The 18,855-nt window shown below is 40.4% G+C and overlaps 1 pseudogene; it reads right to left on the bottom strand.

Annotated features, from left to right (window-relative positions):
• Positions 1–117: 117 nt before the first annotated feature.
• LOC118394843 (B-cell lymphoma/leukemia 10-like) lies at positions 118–7,240 on the bottom strand (annotated as a pseudogene).
• Between the last annotated feature and the right edge of the window lie 11,615 nt (positions 7,241–18,855).

The raw sequence follows: 18,855 nt of genomic DNA on the forward strand, positions 1-18,855 counted from the left end.
TACAATCATAATTAAAGTTGGGCAATCAGAAAATAAGGATAGCATGTATTTCTATGAGCCATTAGATCTTTAACAAACATGAACACATTTGACCGGAAATGAGAAATGTCTCCTGTGTCTCATATTCCTTTGATTTATTTATAGTTCTAAATGATCAAGATCTTCAACCTAAAAAGTACAGACACATCAATTATCAAAATGATTAAAATGACAATCTTTTTGATAATAAGTAACACCATTGTACCATGACTCATTAATGCCCTATCACAATAAGAAAATGTATCTTTATTAACAATATAAGTAAAAACAAACCATTTCAATGTAGGCCTACCACATTTTGTAACTATAGTTTGTGTGCCTAAATGCATACGATGAACAACTTATTCCAGTGTTTTGTGTAAATGCAGAGAAGTTGTCTTCTGATGATCTGGGATCCTTACAAGGACAAATCCCTACTGTAGCTGGCATGGTGTGGCATGTTGATGCTAGCATAGATATATCATGACAGTTAATCATGAACTCACGCACCCATAATTCATAGGAAAGGAGCAGTGTTGGAGAATGACGACATACTTCGACCTTAGTCCAAGTCCAGAATAAAGTGAACCTAGTGCCTTCAGAAACTATTCACACCACTTTACTTTTTACACATTTTGTTTTGATACAGCCTGCATTTAAAATGGATTAAATTGAGATTTATTCTGTCATTGGCATACACACAATACCCCATAATGTCAGTGTTTTCGAAATGTTTACAAATGTATTAAAAATGAAAAGATGAAATGTCTTGAGTCAATAAGTATTAAACCCCTTTATTATGGCACACCTAAATAAATTCAGGAGTAAAAATTGCATAATAGGTTGCATGGGCTCTGTGTGAAATAATAGTGCTTAACATGATTTTTGAATGACTACCTCATGACTTGAATGACTGTACCTAACACATTCAATTCTCTGTAAGGTCCCTCAGTCAAGGTTGTGGGGTTCGATTCCCATAAGGGACCAGTATGACCCCCCCCAAAAAAAAAAAAAACTAACAATGTAAGCACAAAATACTGTAAGTCGCTATGGCTAAGAGCATCTACTGAAATGTAAAAAATGTAAACCACAAAGAGCAGGGAGGTTTTCCAATGCCCCGCAAAGAAGGACACCTACTGACAGATGGGTAAAAGAAAATCAGACATTGAATATCACTTTCAGCATAAATACACTTTGTATGGTATATCAATACACCCAGTCACTACAAAGATACAGGCATCCTTCCTAACTCAGTTGCCGGAGAGGAAAGAAACTGCTCAGGGGTTTCACCATGAGTTTAATGACTGTGATAGGAGAAAACTGGGGATGGATCAACATTGTAGTTACTCCACAATATTAATATAATTGACAGAATACATAAATTCCAAAACATGCATCCTGTTTGCAACAAGGCGCAGAAAAATGTGGCAAACCAATTAACTTTTTGTCCAGAATACAGAGTGTTATGTTTGGGTCAAATCCAATACAACACATTACTGAGTGCCACTCTCCAAATTTTCAAGCAGAGTGGTGGCTGCATGTTATGGGTATGCTTGTAATTGTTAAGGACTCATTATTCGTTAAGGACAATAAACAGAATGTAGCTAAGCACAGGCAAATCCTATAGTTCAACCTGGTTACCAAGAAGACAGTGAAAGTTCCTGACTGGCAGAGTTACAGTTTAGACTTAAATCTACTTCCAAATCTAGGGCAAAACTTGAAAATGGTAAGTCTAGCAAAGATCAACAACAAATTTGACAGAGCTCGAAAAATTCTGAAAACAATAATGGCCAAATGTTGCACAATCCAAGTGTGGAAAGCTCTTAGAGACTTACCCAGAAAGACTCACAGCTGTAATCACTGCCAAAGGTGCTTCTATAAAGTATTGACTCAGGGGTGTGAATAATTATGTAAATGCAATATTTCTATATTCAATTTTCAATAAATTTGCAAAAACTGTCATTGTGGGGTATTGTGTGTAAACAGACAAGATTTTTATTTGATTTAATATATTTTGAATTCAGGCCGTACTACAATAAGTCAAGGGGTATGAATACTTTCTGAAGGCACTGTATGTCTCAACCCAACTCTCTATGCGTAAGGAAGGGGCATTTTACGAATGAGGACATGATAGAAGCAGAGTAAAATTCATGAGGGTACAGCTTATGATTGAGGCATCATTAGTAAGCAGTTACTTATTTCATATTGAACCCAAAACAGGTTTGTCCAGCTTTTGGGTTTACCCAGTGTATAATGTAAGGCATGGAACATACTTTACAAGTTGATATTTGATTAAAGTAACACTCAACTAAAACCATTGAAAAAACACATACACTGATACGAACAACACATTTGAAGAGTGAATGTTTGTTATGAGTAATGCTGGGAAGTAGTCCAGGGCAGGGGGGGGGGTCTCATTAAGATTTTGGTGGGGGCTGAGGTGAAGGGTCCCTGTATGACATGAAAGTAGGTGTGGAGCGTGACCTCAGGGGCTGGATGTTGACATCCCCTCCGCTGATCGCCGTGCTCCTGTGTGGTCCAGCGTCCATGTTAGATGAGGCCTCTGGCAGTAGCAGCACTTCCTGCGGCAGGGGGAGCCCCTGGGTCTCCAGGCCTGGGCAGTGTGGAAGAGACCTGGGATGAAGACACAGCCATGCTACCCCCTCGCATGGATGACAACACGTCCTTCCCATGGCTGGAGGCAGCAGGCCGGTTGAGGAACCTTAGGGCGTCAGAGGTGGATGGGCTCCCTTCTCCGTTGTATAACATGGTGGATGCCAGGTTGGACTCATATGACAGTGTCTTGGAGAGGTCTTTATTGACCCCGGATGTGTCCTGAGTTGGCAGGAAGCCCGAGGTGGAACTGGATGCCCCTGCTGTAGAGGGCCAATGGGAGATGGTCATGATAATGGTACTAAGACAGTGAAAGACCACTGAGCTAAAGCCTATTAGCTCGGGAAGCTAACACACATCGTCAGGTCTCAGGCAAGGTTACTCGTCACTCAAGTGTGGTTCACCGAACCTCCTCTATTAAATAATACAAATAAAAAACAACACTTGAACACACACACAACGTACCTCTGAGAGATTCTATCTTCTCGTTCTTCACCTTCTGCACTTCATCAGTGATCTTGGTAATCAGGAAGTTGAGCGTACGTCCTTGTTGGATGGACTCGATCAGGGCATCCAGCCCCCGAGGGTTCTCAGCCAGGTAGTCCAGGAGCAAGCCCGTTTTCTTGGTCTGCGTGATCCTGCAGCTGATCTCCTCTGTGTCGTCTCGCGTCAGGATCTTCCGCGAGCGCAGGTAGTCAAAATGACGGTCAGCCCGGATCTTTTCACAAAGGTACGGCCGCAGCCTCGTCAGGACCTAGACAGAGAACAGCAAGATGGAAACTGTGGGGTGTTGAAGGATGCTTTCTTGACCATCTGTATGTTATATAGGGCCAGTATTAATTTATATATGTTTTATCAAGTGTGTGTGACCAGAGGACTGACTACTGATGGCTATACTGTAAATGCACTGAAGGACAGGTAAACATGTGTGGGAAAATAATTATTAGAGTATGGACATGCCTTTGTTAATCATTAATATGAATGGGTTATGTAGTGGCTTCCTTTTCTCTTTACCATAGCCACTGCCCTAGCCTGAAGAGGGGTTGTTTTGTACACATACAGTCCACACTCTTAAGTTTCCAAATGGCCAAAACATTCAATGAGATCCAGGGATATGGTGCAACAAAAAGGTTTATTCTTCTAATATCTAACAACAACAAAAAATATTATCCAATCAACTTAAATCAGATATTACTTGACATGGAAATACATAATGTGACCTGTTTGTAATGTCTGTATGGTCAAAAAACTATACATCTAGCAAGGACTCCTTGCAAAAACTTACCACAGTACAATGAATGAGCATAATATTTCATCATATACATTCATATTTAATATATTTACACAAATGTACATGGAGCTCTGTATGTTCTGTCTTTTATACAAATATGTCCAAATCGGCTCTAACAGGTTAGGTATAATACGAGAAGGAAGAATTGTATTTACACTATACATACACACATAGGCTTCTGTGAAAATGGGGTAGCCTATAGAGGGTGCGGCATAAATAGGTTACTTTCACTTCTTTATTATGCGCAATTCAACATTTTAAGTGAATAACTTTATGGTAAATAATTATTGTAAAACCAATTCACTAACAGTTGAATTGACAGTCAGACAAATAGGCCACTTACTTCCTTTTTTATATCGGCCATTTCATCTTCTGTCAGGTGAGGAACATCCATCCTTACTCACCCTACCTAAAGTGTCAAATTCAAGACTTCCGGGTACTTTACGAGATTAAAATGGCACACTAAAAATATTTAAACCAAAAGATAGGCACCGGTACACGGATATTGTATTTTCCAGTGCGTAACTCTTGTCGAATAGCCTATAGTCTAGTTATTTGCCGATACAAAACAGAAGCTTCCAGAGCCTCGGTAAATATAAGTTTCTCATGAGTGAACCGCTGCCAATTATTACTTCCTGATTCCATGGATGAGTTTACGCAAGTCATGTATGGGCAAGTGAATGATGAATGTTTTTTAAATATTTTTTTTATGATGAGTGTTTTTCATTCAGTTGTGCTATACGATTCGGCTACTATCGCATCACCACTGTTTTTTCCATTAGGGGATTTAACAACATATTCCAGTGTTCAAATAATCTATTGCTATTCTCTGATTTCTTCTTTTTTTTTGCTTGACATGGTCAAATAACTGAAGCATAAAGTGGGACCTGTTTTTCTAATTTGGCGAACAGAAACTAGAACCTATGTGAAGCCACAACAGAATTTGGAGAGAGCCGAGGCTACACAGCCTCGCCTGCCCAAATTGACGACGTTGTCCCGCAGCTGAGAGTCGATTGGAGACGAATGGGTTCAGTCAGTAGTCCTGATGAGACCTTCCTAGCTAGCTAGTTTATGCTGGCTAGCTATCAACAACAACAGCATGGCTTAATTAAAAGTCGATGGGCGAGGGGAGAGAGAATATTGGACACCATCTGGAATCTGGACGTCACCATGAAAGGCCAATTAGCTAACATAACGAAAGAAAACGGTGTTAATAACCAAGTGTTGTGTTGCAACCTGGTCTCAGTACATTTCGTATTATTCTGTATGTAAATTCTAAACAGGTTTGAGTATGATATGTTACTTTTCGTATGTATTAGGTAATGTATTAATTTGTGGATGTCCATCACTCATTTCGTATGATATGTTACAAATGACAATTCGTATTATATGTTACGAATTTTCAAAATGTACAATATGGTACAGATTTGACAAACGTATGATATGTTATGAATTCTAACTAGGTGGCTAACGTTAGCTAGGCTAGGAGTTAGGGGTAAGGTTAGGTTGAAAGGTTGCTGTTAGGGTTAGCTAAAAGAGTTAACCTTTTCACACGTACCAACAAAAGGGTGTGATCATTCTACAGTGTTCCCTGCAGCATATACTCAAACAGGTGCGATTAGAATGCTTATTTAGAACATCCAGTTTTGATTGACAGCATTTGAACTGGCTACACACATTTTTCAAACGTTTTGCACACACACAGTCCTTATGTCCTGAATGTGACCAGTTTATTTTTGGAATCAAAGTTCAGACATTCACAGAAGTAGCAACAGCATAACACAATTCTCATCCAAACCGGAAAATGTAGGCTACATTTGTCCTAGTGTGAAATGGCTAGCTAGTTAATGGGGTGCGCGCTAATAGCGTTTCAATCGGTGATGTCACTTGCTCTGAGACCTTGAAGTAGTTGTTTGCCTTTTGTGGAGCAATGGGTAACGATGCTTCGAGGGGGACTGTTGTCTATGTGTGCAGAGGGTCCCTGGTTTGAGGCGAGGAGAGGGACGGAAGCTATACTGTTACATTGCAATAAGCATTCTAATCACACCGGTTTGAGTGTACGCTGCAGGGACCACTGCATCACACCCGTTTGTTGGTACGTGTGAAAAGGTTAACCCCCCTTTTGACCTCTTCATTCTAACATCTTTGGTCTGACAGATGTTTACGTGACACCCAGAATGCATTGTAACAAAGTTGGCGCCACACATGGCTGGCAAATAGCTTAGCATTAGCTCATTGTAATCAGTACAACCTTCAAAAAAAGATTGTACACACATCATAGGTGTCCATTACAGTCTATGCAATAATCAGAATGCATTATTTGACACCAGTACTTAAAAACATGTTAATAAAACTGTAAATACATTATGCTCCATACATACATACATATGCTACAATAGAAACAACAACACGATATACAGAAAATAAGGCACTTACTTGTCCAAAGTTATTATTTGTAAGGAAAACAATGTAAATACTGTATTTACAGTATTTACAATGCAAGTGCCAGCCAGAAAATGTGCCCGTTCGTGCAAGACTGCACAAATGTCTGCATACTTTATCTGCGGAAACACTGGAATTAGTGCTTGAGCTCTCCTGGAAGAGTGTCCGGCTCAGTAAAGCCTCAAACATAAATTGTTCTCAACACTGAAATGGCCTACTTCAATGTGAATCAATGAGGAGACAGAACACACCTCAATTAAAACTGTCAGAAAATAATAATAATTAGAAATGTACAAGTTAGTACAACATAGCCTATAGATAATTAGCATGCAGCACGCATTAACTGTCCTGTTGTGTAACAATCACACTTTGAAACAGTGAGTGCATTCTGACATCACGTGAATAAAACAACTCACGCTGGGGTGACCGTTAGAGATATTTGGAACTGACATGTGAAAAGGTTAAGGTAAGGGGAAGGGTTAGCTTACATGCTAAGTAGTTGCAAAGTAGCTAAAAAGGAGCTAGTAGTTGAAAAGTTTCTAACTAGCTAAAATTGTCTGTGATGAGATTCGAACAGGCAACATTTGGGTTGCTGTCTTCAGTAACCATACCACATGTAAGACATCTACTAATGAGTGTCCTGGAGATATCTTTACTACGTTACATCTAGTGAGACCAGGCTGGTATATTGGGTTGCTCATCATTAGCCAGGCTAGATGTTTCTAGCCACAACCAGGAACGAACTAGCTGGGGATTCCTGGCAATGTAAATAGTTTGTATGTATGCTTGTTCTTTGTGACTATTCCTCTTTTGTTTGATGATATTTGTTTGTTAATCATAAAAATGAATTTGATTAAAAAAGGAGAAAAAAAAGGAGGCTGGGGAAGGCTCATTATCAAGACTGACTGAACCGAATCCATTCGTACCCATTCAACTCTCGCTGTGCGACATCAATTTTGGGCACCAGGCGTGCCCGCATAGCGTCCAACTGGAATGTGCGGTTCACCTTCAAAATAAAAGCCCCTAATTGAAAGCGATGCAAATGGTAACAAATAGTGTAATAATGCCATATTTGCATTAGATCATGCTAATCACGGTTGGAATGTTGTTATATAAATTCAATAAAACACCATTATTAGTTAATTTGTAGAAATCAGTTGAAATCGCACTGTGGATGTAGTAGACTTCAGAATTGCATTCATTGTACGGTCTTACCTATGGATTGTGGATCAGTGAAATGGGGTATCAGTATACTCATTGATACCCACAGAACACAACTGTGAAGAATTTACACAAATATTAGCGTAGTAGTTCTCATTGCGGCACTTTGACTGTGGGATATCACTTCCCCAGTCAGCCTATTGTGCATATTGACATTTATATTTATATGATACAGGGCGAGACCCAGATGCAGACACGGGAGGCAAATGGTTTGTCTCTGATATGTATTATAATCCAAGGGGCAGGCAAGAGGCAGGCAAAAGATAATTAACCAGGTCCGAGTCCAGGAGGTACAGAGTGGCAGGCAGGCTCGAGGTCAGGGCAGTCAGAATGGTCAGGCAGGTGGGCTCAGAGTCAGGGCAAGCAAGGGTCCAAATGGGAGGATTAGAAAAACAGAGATAAGGAAAAAACAGGAGCACAGAACACACGCTGGTTGACTTGACAAGACAAACTGGCAACAGACAAACAGAGAACACAGGAATAAATACCCAGGGGCTAATGGGGAAAACATGTGACACCTGGAGATGGGTGGAGACAATCACAAAGACAGGTAAAACAGATCAGGGTGTGACAATATTACTCTGTACAGCTTTATCTATGGCTTGTGGATCAATGAAATGGGGTATCAATGACACCCACAGAACACAACTGTGAAGAGATTACACAAATATTAGCATCATAGCTCATATTGTGGGACTCTGAAACCACTGTGAAATGAGACACATTAAGCGTATCAATCAACTTACTATGTGTATTGGACATTCACATTGCACTGTACAGCCTTACCTATGAATTGTGGATAAATTGGGTATCAGTCTTCTCAGTGACAACCACAGAACACAACAGTGAAGATTACACACATATTAGCATCATGGCTCATATTGTAGGACTTTGACTAGCATTACTCTACTATTTGTATCCATTTGCATAACTTTTGATATGTGACTTTTAATTTGAAGACAAACAGCAAATTCCACTATTGTGGCTAGCTTCACATAGGTGAAACTAGAGGCCATGAGTAACTTGGTCAAAAAGAATGGCACCAATTGGCCTATATGTAACACTGTTATAAACGGTCTCACTTAAACCCTCATATCTGCTGCCCCCTTTGAACTAGAGACTTGAAACTTTGTTTGTAGGTGTCTTTCCTCATGCTGAACAAATTTGCCTCAAGAAGCCATAAGGTCTGTTAGGATTGATTTTCCTCCATCTTGGACATTTTTGAAAACCTTTGAAAACGTCTTCTCATGAACCAGTCCAAATAACACCAATTCGGTATGTAGGCATTTGGCACATCTTTTCAGGGGTGTAGGAATGGGTGGGGAGCCAGGCCCACCCAATCAGATTGAGCAAAAACCTGAACTCTATACATTATTAAAATACCCAGTACTTCAGTCTTTTAATGGTGTTCAGAAACAAATGTTGCTGCATTCAAATATGGCTGGACTGTACTTATAGATGCACGTTAGCGCATATGCTTATGCTAAGAATACTTTTAAAATGTTCTTCTCACGAACCATAACTCAGATTGACTCCAATGAATTAGTCTCTAATGAATTTGACAATGATAAGTTGCTGCATTCAAAGTTGTCCACGCTACACCACTAGATGGCACCATATCACACCAGGGCTATAAGAACTGAACAGATGGACATGGGGCCATGAAACTTGGTATGTAAACCTAGTGGTGGAAAATGTATCAAATTGTCATACCTGAGTAAAAGTAAAGATGCCTTAATAGAAAATGACTCAAGTAAAAGTCACCCAGTAAAATACTACTTGAGTAAAAGTCTAAAAGTATTTGGTTTTAAATATACTTAAGTGTCAAAAGTAAATGTAATTGCTAAAATATACTTAATTATCAAAAGTTAAAGTCAAAGTATAAATCACTTCACATTCCTTATATTAAGCAAACCAGACAGCACCCTTTTCTTTTTTTAAGGATAGCCAGGGGCACACTCCAACACTCAGGTATAATTTACAAACAAAGCATTTATGTTTAGTGAGTCTGTCAGATTAGAGGCAGTAGGGAGGTCCAGGGATGTTCTCTTGAGAAGTGCTAGAATTTGACTATTTTGCTGTCCTGCTAAGCATTCGAAATGTATTGAGTACTTTTGGGTGTCAGGGAAAATGAATGGAGTAAACAGTACATTATTTTCTTTAGGAATGTACTGAAGTAAAAGTAAACGTTTTTCAAATATTAATAGTAAAGTAAAGTACAGATACCCCACAAAACTACTTAAGTAGTACTTTAAAGTATTTTTACTTAAGTATTTTACACCGGTGTAAACCTTGTGTATGTCCTTAGAAGTTGTGTGAATATAAAGTCACCGCAACCTTAGAAGGCACCCCAAGACCAGTTGGTGGCACTTTAGATATCATTGGCACCAGTGGCACAATAGGATACTGTAGGGCTGGCACAAAGTGCTTCTTCTTGTCAACTGTATGCAAGAATTTCCTCTGTGTTGTCTTAGGAATTCAGCATTCTCTGTTTTATCTCTCCAACCCCCATTGTGTCACCTCTGAGAAGCAGAGGTTACATCATGTAGGGTTGATATCTGATTGGAGGTTAACTTTACAGTAATACTATTGATCAACAACTCAGATTTAGAATCCAAACAACTCAGATGCTTATAAAAGGGTCTTAGATGCTGTGGTGAGATCTCTTTCTTTCGCGCTCAGTCCCATGGACTTTTGGGGCATGGCCTTTCAGGCTATGATTTCTCTCTTTCTCTCTCATCATGCTTAGAATAATGCTTTGTTAATGTCGGTATTGCCATGCAACTTAAGCTTTATGTCGTGCATGGGAATCCTTTCATTTGACAAAGTAATTAAATAATACTTGTATTTAAAAAATTCCATTCTCAGACATTCCTTACTTGCCTATTACTTTAACCCAATAGTGTTCTTGCATATTTCTAAATCATCTTTATGAAGTCAGAGAAATATTTGAATAGGCTAATTACTTCGTCTTATTATGAGTCACATGTGAGGTGTTTATAATATCATACAGTATACACATGTCAAATATTGCTGCCCACTACAATACTATAGCAATAACTATTGATCAAGTGGACTTTGTCTCGTGCAAATTAATGTTAGATTTAAACGATGCAGACGGACAGTGTGAAATATCATGATTACTATATTTGTTTAATCACATAATGTTGCCCTTATTGTAGAAACTGGAAGTCCTGCTGCTTGAGCAGTCAGCGTATTGCTGCAGTGAGAGTGTATTGAGGTATTTTAGAACACCGATGTGAACTGTACCAACTGAGATTTAAATCATTTACAAAAAAACACATTTTGATCTAATAAAGTCCCAGAATTCAAATATGACTGTAACAAACCAAGACACAAATTGTCACGACTCCCACTGAAGGTGGCTCCCCTTCCCGTTTGGGTGGCGCTCGGCGGTCGTCGTCACTGGCCTACTAGCTGCCACTGATTTTTTTTCTCCTCCCCCTCCTTGTCTGTTTATTAGTTACACCTGTTATCAATTAGGTTATTAGTTGGGCTTTATTAGCCAGCCGGCCCGCCTGCTGGGTGTGCGGGATTGTTTCATGTGTACTCGTTGTACACGCATGTATGTCACGGTTGTTCGTGTACGTGAGCTGTTTTTGATACTGTTTAGTTGCCCTGTGTTTTGGGGTATTTGTTTTGAGTGGCGTCTGTTTTCACCTGGTCGGTGTATAAAGAAATCGCCTACTCTGAACTCTCTGTCTCCTGCGCCTGACTCCTTCCTTCACTACACCCCGGGCATTACACTAATGCTGAAAATATTTCACAAATCTTAACATAAACGTTAGTCAAATTGACCCGAGAATTGGTATATAAACTCAGTACATTAAGTAATGACTTTAAGATTGATTACCTGTTGCAATGCGAAGATGCATGCAAACCAACCTACAGCATTAGACTACACTTCACTAGCATCATCCTTGTGGCATTGCGAGATAAACATGGTAATCTTTTCACTGCACATAACAGAAGATACTGTAGTTCCTACGTGATAGAATGCTTGCTTTGTTATCCAACTGATTGTGTCTGTGCGGTCATCCTGTCAACCCCTTTCATTGCTACTTGTAACTATATTTTCATTGTCATATTTTTTTACAAAACATTTTTAAAATACAGGATTACTTTATATGGAGGCTATGGGATGGGGCTATAACAGTAAATAATAGTCATTCTGAGCTACAGTTAACCGCCAAAATAACGAAACACTTGAGTAAATGAGGGATACTAAGTATATTGAAAACAAAGTATATCTCAACATGCTTAGGGTCATGTATTAAAATGCTGTGCAGGCCATTATTTTGGCAACCATGGCCATGCCCCTATAGGATGACAATGCCCCTATCTACAGGGCACGAGTGGTCACTGAATGGTTTGGATGAGCATGAAAGTGATGTAAACCATGGTTGGTGTTTCCTTTATTTTGTCAGTTACCTGTATATGCACTGAGTGTACAAAACATTAAGAACACCTGCTCTTTCCGTGACATAGACGGAACAGGTGAAAGCTATGATCCCTTATTGATGTCACGTGTTAAATCCACTCCAATCAAGTGTAGATGAAGTATAGGAGACCGTTTTAAAGAAGGATTTTTAAGCCTTAAGGTAATTGAGACATGGATTGTATATGTGTGCCATTCAGAAGGTGAATGGTCAAGACAAAATATTAAATTGCTTTTGAACGGGTTATGGTGGTAGGTGCCAGGCGCACCGGTTTGAGTGTGTCAAGAACTGCAGCACTATTTAGTTTGTCACGCTCAACAGTTTCCCGTGTGTATCAGGAATAGTCCACCACCCAAAAGCCAACTTGACACAACTGTGGGAAGCCTTGGAGTCAAAATGGGCCAGCATCCCTGTGGAACGCTTTCGACACCTTGCAAAGTCCATGCCCCGACGAATTGAGGCTGTTTTGAGGGAAAAATGGGTTGCAAACTCAGTATTAGGAAGGTGTTCTTAATATTTGTATACTCAGTGTATATTAGTACTGGTATCTTTACTGTAGAGTAGTCTGCTGCACCTTGACATGACCAGGCAATATTGCAGTCATCACATCACCATTATACTTCTACTTATGTAATGCATATTCATGTGTAATACATGCATAATTCATTAAGTCTTAGTAAATGTGTACTTGATAAATGTATATTTACTCCTGTTGGGTTCAGTTGCTGAGAGGGTGTCTGCCTTTATTACTGTTGATGTAGTTAGGATGACACAGAGTGCCTGAGGTCTAATATCAAAAAGGCTGCTCTACATGTTATGAGGAGATTATACATTTTCTGAGGCTGTCCTAGGGCTATGAGGACACGTCTAGGCTAAGTATATTTGTAATTTGCCTTGGCAACCTGAAAACACATGTCATGTTGAATAAGGAGTCGTGTAGAAGATATAATTTGTGTTCAAGTATCCATAACAGTACATAATGAAAAAGTGATATAATTGTTTACTATAGGTCCCACAAAGAGTGGGTAAGGTACAGCTCTGACCAGGTTAAAGTAAGCCAACAAGAGCAAGTATTGGCGGAGGATGGTGAAGTTTCCTCTACTCTTATTGCCAGTTTAACCGCTTTGCATGAGAAGGCAAACATAGCATTCCAGAAGGCAGAAAATACATTCAAAATTGGTACAACTTCTGCCTTCTCAGTTTTCAGTTTAATCATGATATTACAGGACTCCCCTGAAGACTGATTGCTTCCCTGAAGTTATTGTTGCTATGCTTGTTGTGTCATACTGTGCCCTGAAATGTAAAAATGGTGTTGTTTGGGAGGAGTGCAAGGGCGAATTGAGTTATTGCACACACGCACTTCACAGAGTAGGTGTTCCCTAATGGAAATATGGAAATACATGCTAGGACGTGCCAATAGCCTCACGCTAGCTCGTGCTTTGCTCTGCCCGGCTCCTTGCTTGTTCTGCATGCTAGGATTAGTTTGCTCCCATTGGAAACAACAGACCATGGTCTATCTTGGGTTAGTTATCAAAAATTATTTGGTTGAGCCATTCCTATAGTGAAAATGAATGGGGAAAAGAATAGTGGTTTGGGATAAAAGCTGATTTAGATTTATTTTAATGAACCTTTATTTAAACGCTGAAAATAAGGTCTGAGGTTAACACAGGCTTAGGAGATCTTATACATTTTGTTCTATGACATATCAGTCAGTTAACATGACCTTTTATGAATTATGGAGCCTTTATATGCTTTGTGAGGTTAGCTGATGAAGATTATCTCAAAGAACAAAACGTATAAGATCTCCTAAGCCTGTGTTTACCAGAAACCTTATTTTTGGCGTTTATAGAAAAACCCTACAAAAACTCAATTTTCCCATAGGCTTTTCCCAATGAACCATGGCGGAGTTAGTGTACAAAGGGACGCCATTACTATTGATCTCTATTGCTTCAAGTAGGCCTATAGATAATCTACCATTTAAAAAATGAAACAATTCAAATAATTAAACATGACGTTGAAAGTTAAGCAACGTTGCCATAGACCTAATATGTTGACCTTTAGGTTATTGGTTAGGCTACATTGAAATGCGTGAGCTTTTAGATATAAGCCTAATAGATATGAAAATTGAAGCGGCTCAGATGTAGCCTAAGGGCTTAATTATAGGTAGGTCTATTGATTGTGCATACAGTGCCTTCAGAAAGTATTCACACTCCTTTACTTTTCCCAAATGCTGTTGTGTTACAGCCTGCATTTAAAATGGATTAAAGAGAATTGTATTGTCACTGGCCTACACACAATACCCCATAATGTCAAAGTGGAATTATGTTTTTAGAAATGTTTACAAAGCTGGAATGTCTTGAGTCAATACGTATTCAACCCAATAAAACTTGAAACTTAAAACTCTAGGTACAATAAAGGCCTGTACAGTAAGTCCCAGATGCTTAGTTATGAGAATGTGTTCCTCCATGACATGACAGCAGTAGAATTTACAGACCAGTCCTTGTAGGAACAGTCCAGGCAATGGTTATAAAACATGAACAAAATCAACTCCCTCGAAACACAGCTAGTTCTCTTCTCAGTGTTAGGAAACAGCCAAAAGACCGGACTGTATTGTGATTAGCAGCATGTGTTTAGCAGCAGGTCATACAGTGTTTAATGCCGAGTCAGCAACGGGGAATGCCAGACGAACACTATGTTCCTGTTCTGAGTGCCCATGGCATGCAGCAAAAGGAAAGGGACCCAAAATGAGGAAAACAAATGTATAGAAATTTGTGTACGAACTAGATTTGCAATCACATCTTGAAAATGTACACTACAGACATTCCTGTGTACCTCATAAAACCTGTCAGTCAGACCCATAAAAACATACAGTATGTTCAAACCACCTTCTCACTATATGTGCTACTGTACAACATTAATAAATCATGTGCATTTTGGTGGGATACTAAACAGTCTACCAATTACACAGTGAATATCCTGAAAGAAAATGGAATTGATTGACTTCAATCCTGTTTACGAAACACACAACAAAGAAAAATGACGGTCACACAGAGACTGTGTGTGTGTGTGTGTGGGGGGGGGTTACTGGTACAATATTAATGTAAATTTAAACAGTTTATACCACATGTATATTCGTAGGCTCACACTAAATTAAATAATAATACATGCATACATACAGAGAAATGATCATATTAATCACACAGGATTTTGTAATTATACCTATGTTATGTAGAGAAATGATCATATTAATCACACAGGATTTTGTAATTATACCTATGTTATGTAGAGAAATGATCATATTAATCACACAGGATTTTGTAATTATACCTATGTTATGTAGAGAAATGATACCCACTCATCCTCCCCCCACCCGGAAACCAAGTTTTCCACCCCTCCCCAACCCACCTAGTAACACGGGTTGGTTGTCAGTCCCCACCCCCCCACATCACTATCTACCCACCTGGCCCCCACACCCTCTACCTCCTAAACAGCCAAGTTTTCTTATCAACCGAGGATACTTTTACATCCACCTTCCTGCCCCCCTGTCCTGGCGACTAGAGAAAACCCTCCTCATACCACCCCTTCCCTGTGGACAACAAAGTGAAAAAAGTAAATATATACGGTGCATTTGGTAAGTATTCAGACTTTTTCCACATTTTGTTATGTTACAGCCTTATTCTAGAATTGATTCAATTGTTTTTTCCCTCACATCAATATGCACACAATACCCCATAATGACAAAGCAAAAACTGGTTTTTAGAAATGTTTGCAAATGTATTAAAAATATAAACCTTAAGTGGCACATTTACATACGTATTCAGACCCTTTACTCAGTACTTTGTTGAAGCGATTACAGCCTCAAGTCTTCTTGGGTATGACGCTAAACGCTTGGCACACCTGTATTTGGGGAGTTTGTCCCATTCTTCTCTGCATATCGTCTCAAGCTCTGTCAGGTTGGATGGGAGAGCATTGCTACATGTTCGATCGGGTTCAAGTCCTGGCTCTGGCTGGGCCACTCAAGGACATTTAGAGACTTGTCCTGAAGCAGCTCCTGCATTGGCTTGGCTGTGTGCTTAGGGTCGTTGTCCTGTTGGAAGGTGAACATTTGCCCCCAGTCTGAGGTCCTGAGCGCTCTGTATGATCTCTCTGTAATTTGCTCCGTTCATCTTTCCCTCGATCCTGACTAGTCTCCCAGTCCCTGCCGCTAAAAAACATCCCCACAGCATGATGCTGCCATCACCATGCTTCACTGTAGGGATGGTATTGGCCAGGTGATGAGCGGTGCCTGGTTTCCTCCAGATGGGACGCTTGTCATATAGGCCAAAGAGTTCAATCTTGATTTCATCAGACCAGAGAATTTTGTTTTTCATGGTCTGAGAGTATTTTAGGTGTCTTTTACTGAGGAGTGACTTCCGTCTGGCCACTCTACCATAAAGGCCGGATTGGTGGAGTGCTGCAGAGATGGTGGTCCTTCTGGAAGGTTCTCCCATCTCCACAGAGGAGACCAAGGCCCTTCTCCACCCTGACCAAGGCCCTTCTCCACCTATTGCTCAGTTTGGCCGGGCGGCCAGCTCTAGGAAGATGCTTAGTGGTTCCAAACTTCTTCCATTTAAGAATGATGGAGGCCACTGTGTTCTTGGGGATCTTCAATGCTGCAGAAATGTTTTGGTACCCTTCCCCAGATATGTGCCTCGACACAATCCTGTCTCGGAGCTCTACGGACAATTCCTTTGACGTCATGGCTTGGTTTTTGCTCTGACATGGACTGTCAACTGTGGGACCTTCTATAGAGAGTTGGGTGTCTTTCCTAATCATGTCCAATCAATTGAATTTACCATAGCAGGACTTTAATCAAGTAACATCAAGGATGATCAGTGGAAATAGGATGCACCTGAGCTCAATTTCGAGTCTCATAGCAAAGGGTCTGATATATGTAAATAAGGTATTACATTTTTGCAAAAATGTAATCTATTTCAGAATAAAGTTGTAAGCTGTCATGCCTTGGTAATAGTATTTTGTGTTTTCGTTATATATTTGGTCAGGCCAGGGTGTGACATGGGTTTAAAATGTTGTGTTTCGTATTGGGGTTTTGTAGGCATTGGGATTGCGGCTGAGTAGGGGTGTAGCATAGGTTTGGCTGCCTGAGGCGGTTCTCAATCAGAGTCAGGTGATTCTCGTTGTCTCTGATTCGGAACCATATTTAGGTTGCCGGGGTTTCAGTGTGTATTTCGTGGGTGATTGTTCCTGTCTCTGTGTTAGTGTTCACCAGACAGGCTGTATAGGTTTCACGTTCCGTTTGTTGTTTTTGTATATATACAGTTATTTCATGTATCGTTGTTTTTTCATTAAAGAACATGAGTAACTACCACGCCGCATTTTGGTCCGACTCTCCTTCAACAAACGAACGCCGTTACATAACCTAAGGAACTGTGGAAAAGGTGAAGGGGTCTGAATCCTTTCTGAATGCATTGCACATAAAGTGGGTAAAACAGTATGTTATAATATTTAAGTGACCACTGTTATATTACTGCTGTTATGACCAGTGTTCCATGTCTATGTACCTAAGCAGCAGCCTCTAAGGTGCAGGGTTCAGTAACCGGGTGGTAGCCCGCAAGTGACAGTGATGAAAGTTCATGGCAGGTTATTGGGCGGAGGCCGGCTAGTGGTGACTATTTAACAGTCTGATGGCCTTGAGATGGAAGCTGTTTTTCAGTATCTTGTCTCAACTTTGACGCATAGGGGTGAACAGGCTGTGGCTCGGGTGGCTAAGGTCCTGGATGATCTTTTTAGCTTTCCTGTGACACCGGTGCTATAGATGTCCTGGAGGGAAGGCAGTGTGCCCCCATTGGAGAGCGGTTGCGGATGGTGCTTTTCCCGTACCAGGCGGTGATACAGCCCGACAGGATGCTCTCAATGGTGAATCTGTAAAAGTTTGTGAGGGTCTTAGGTGCCAAGCTGAATTTCTTTAGCCTCCTGAGTTTGAAGAGGTGCATTTGCATCTTCTTCACCACTGTCTGTGTGGGTGGACCATTTCAGATTCTCAGTGATGTGTACGCTTAGGAACTTTAAGCTTTTCACCTTCTCCAATGCGGCCCAATTGATGTGGATGGGGGCGTGCTCCCTCTGCTGTCTCCGGAAGTCCACAATCAGCTCCTTCATTTTGTTGACGTTGAGGGAGAGCTTATTTTCCTGGCACCACCCCGCCAGGGCCCTCACCTCCTCCCTGTAGTCTTTCTTGTCGTTGTTGGGAATCAAGCCTACCACTGTGTCGTCTGCAAACTTGATGATTGAGTTGGAGACATGCGTGGCCACGCAGTCATGGGTGAATAGGGAGGGCTCCTATGTTGAGGATTAGCGTAGTGTAGGTGTTGTTGCCTACTGTCACCACCTGGGGAGGCCCGTCATGAAGTCCAGTACTCAGTTGCACAAGGCAGGGTTCAGATCTAGGTTCATAGACTAATGCTGAGTTATAGTCGATGAACAACATTCTTACATACATTCCCCTTGTCCAGATGGGAGAGGGCAGTGTGGTGGCAATTGCATCTTCCGTGGCTCTATTGCAGTGGGTCTAGGTTGTCGGGTAAGGTGGAGATGATATGGTCCTTAACTAACTTCTCAAAGCACTTCATGATGACGCTTGTGAGTGCTACGAGGCGATAGTCATTTATACTGAATACAAATATAAACGCAACATGCAACAATTTCAATGATTTTATTGACTTACGGAAATCATAAGGAAATCAGTCAATTGAAACAAATTAATTAGGCCCGAATATATGGATTTCACATGACAGGGCTTAGGCACAGCCA

The sequence above is a fragment of the Oncorhynchus keta genome, chromosome 15 (genome assembly GCF_023373465.1).
Source record: "Oncorhynchus keta strain PuntledgeMale-10-30-2019 chromosome 15, Oket_V2, whole genome shotgun sequence".
Lineage (NCBI taxonomy): Eukaryota > Metazoa > Chordata > Actinopteri > Salmoniformes > Salmonidae > Oncorhynchus > Oncorhynchus keta.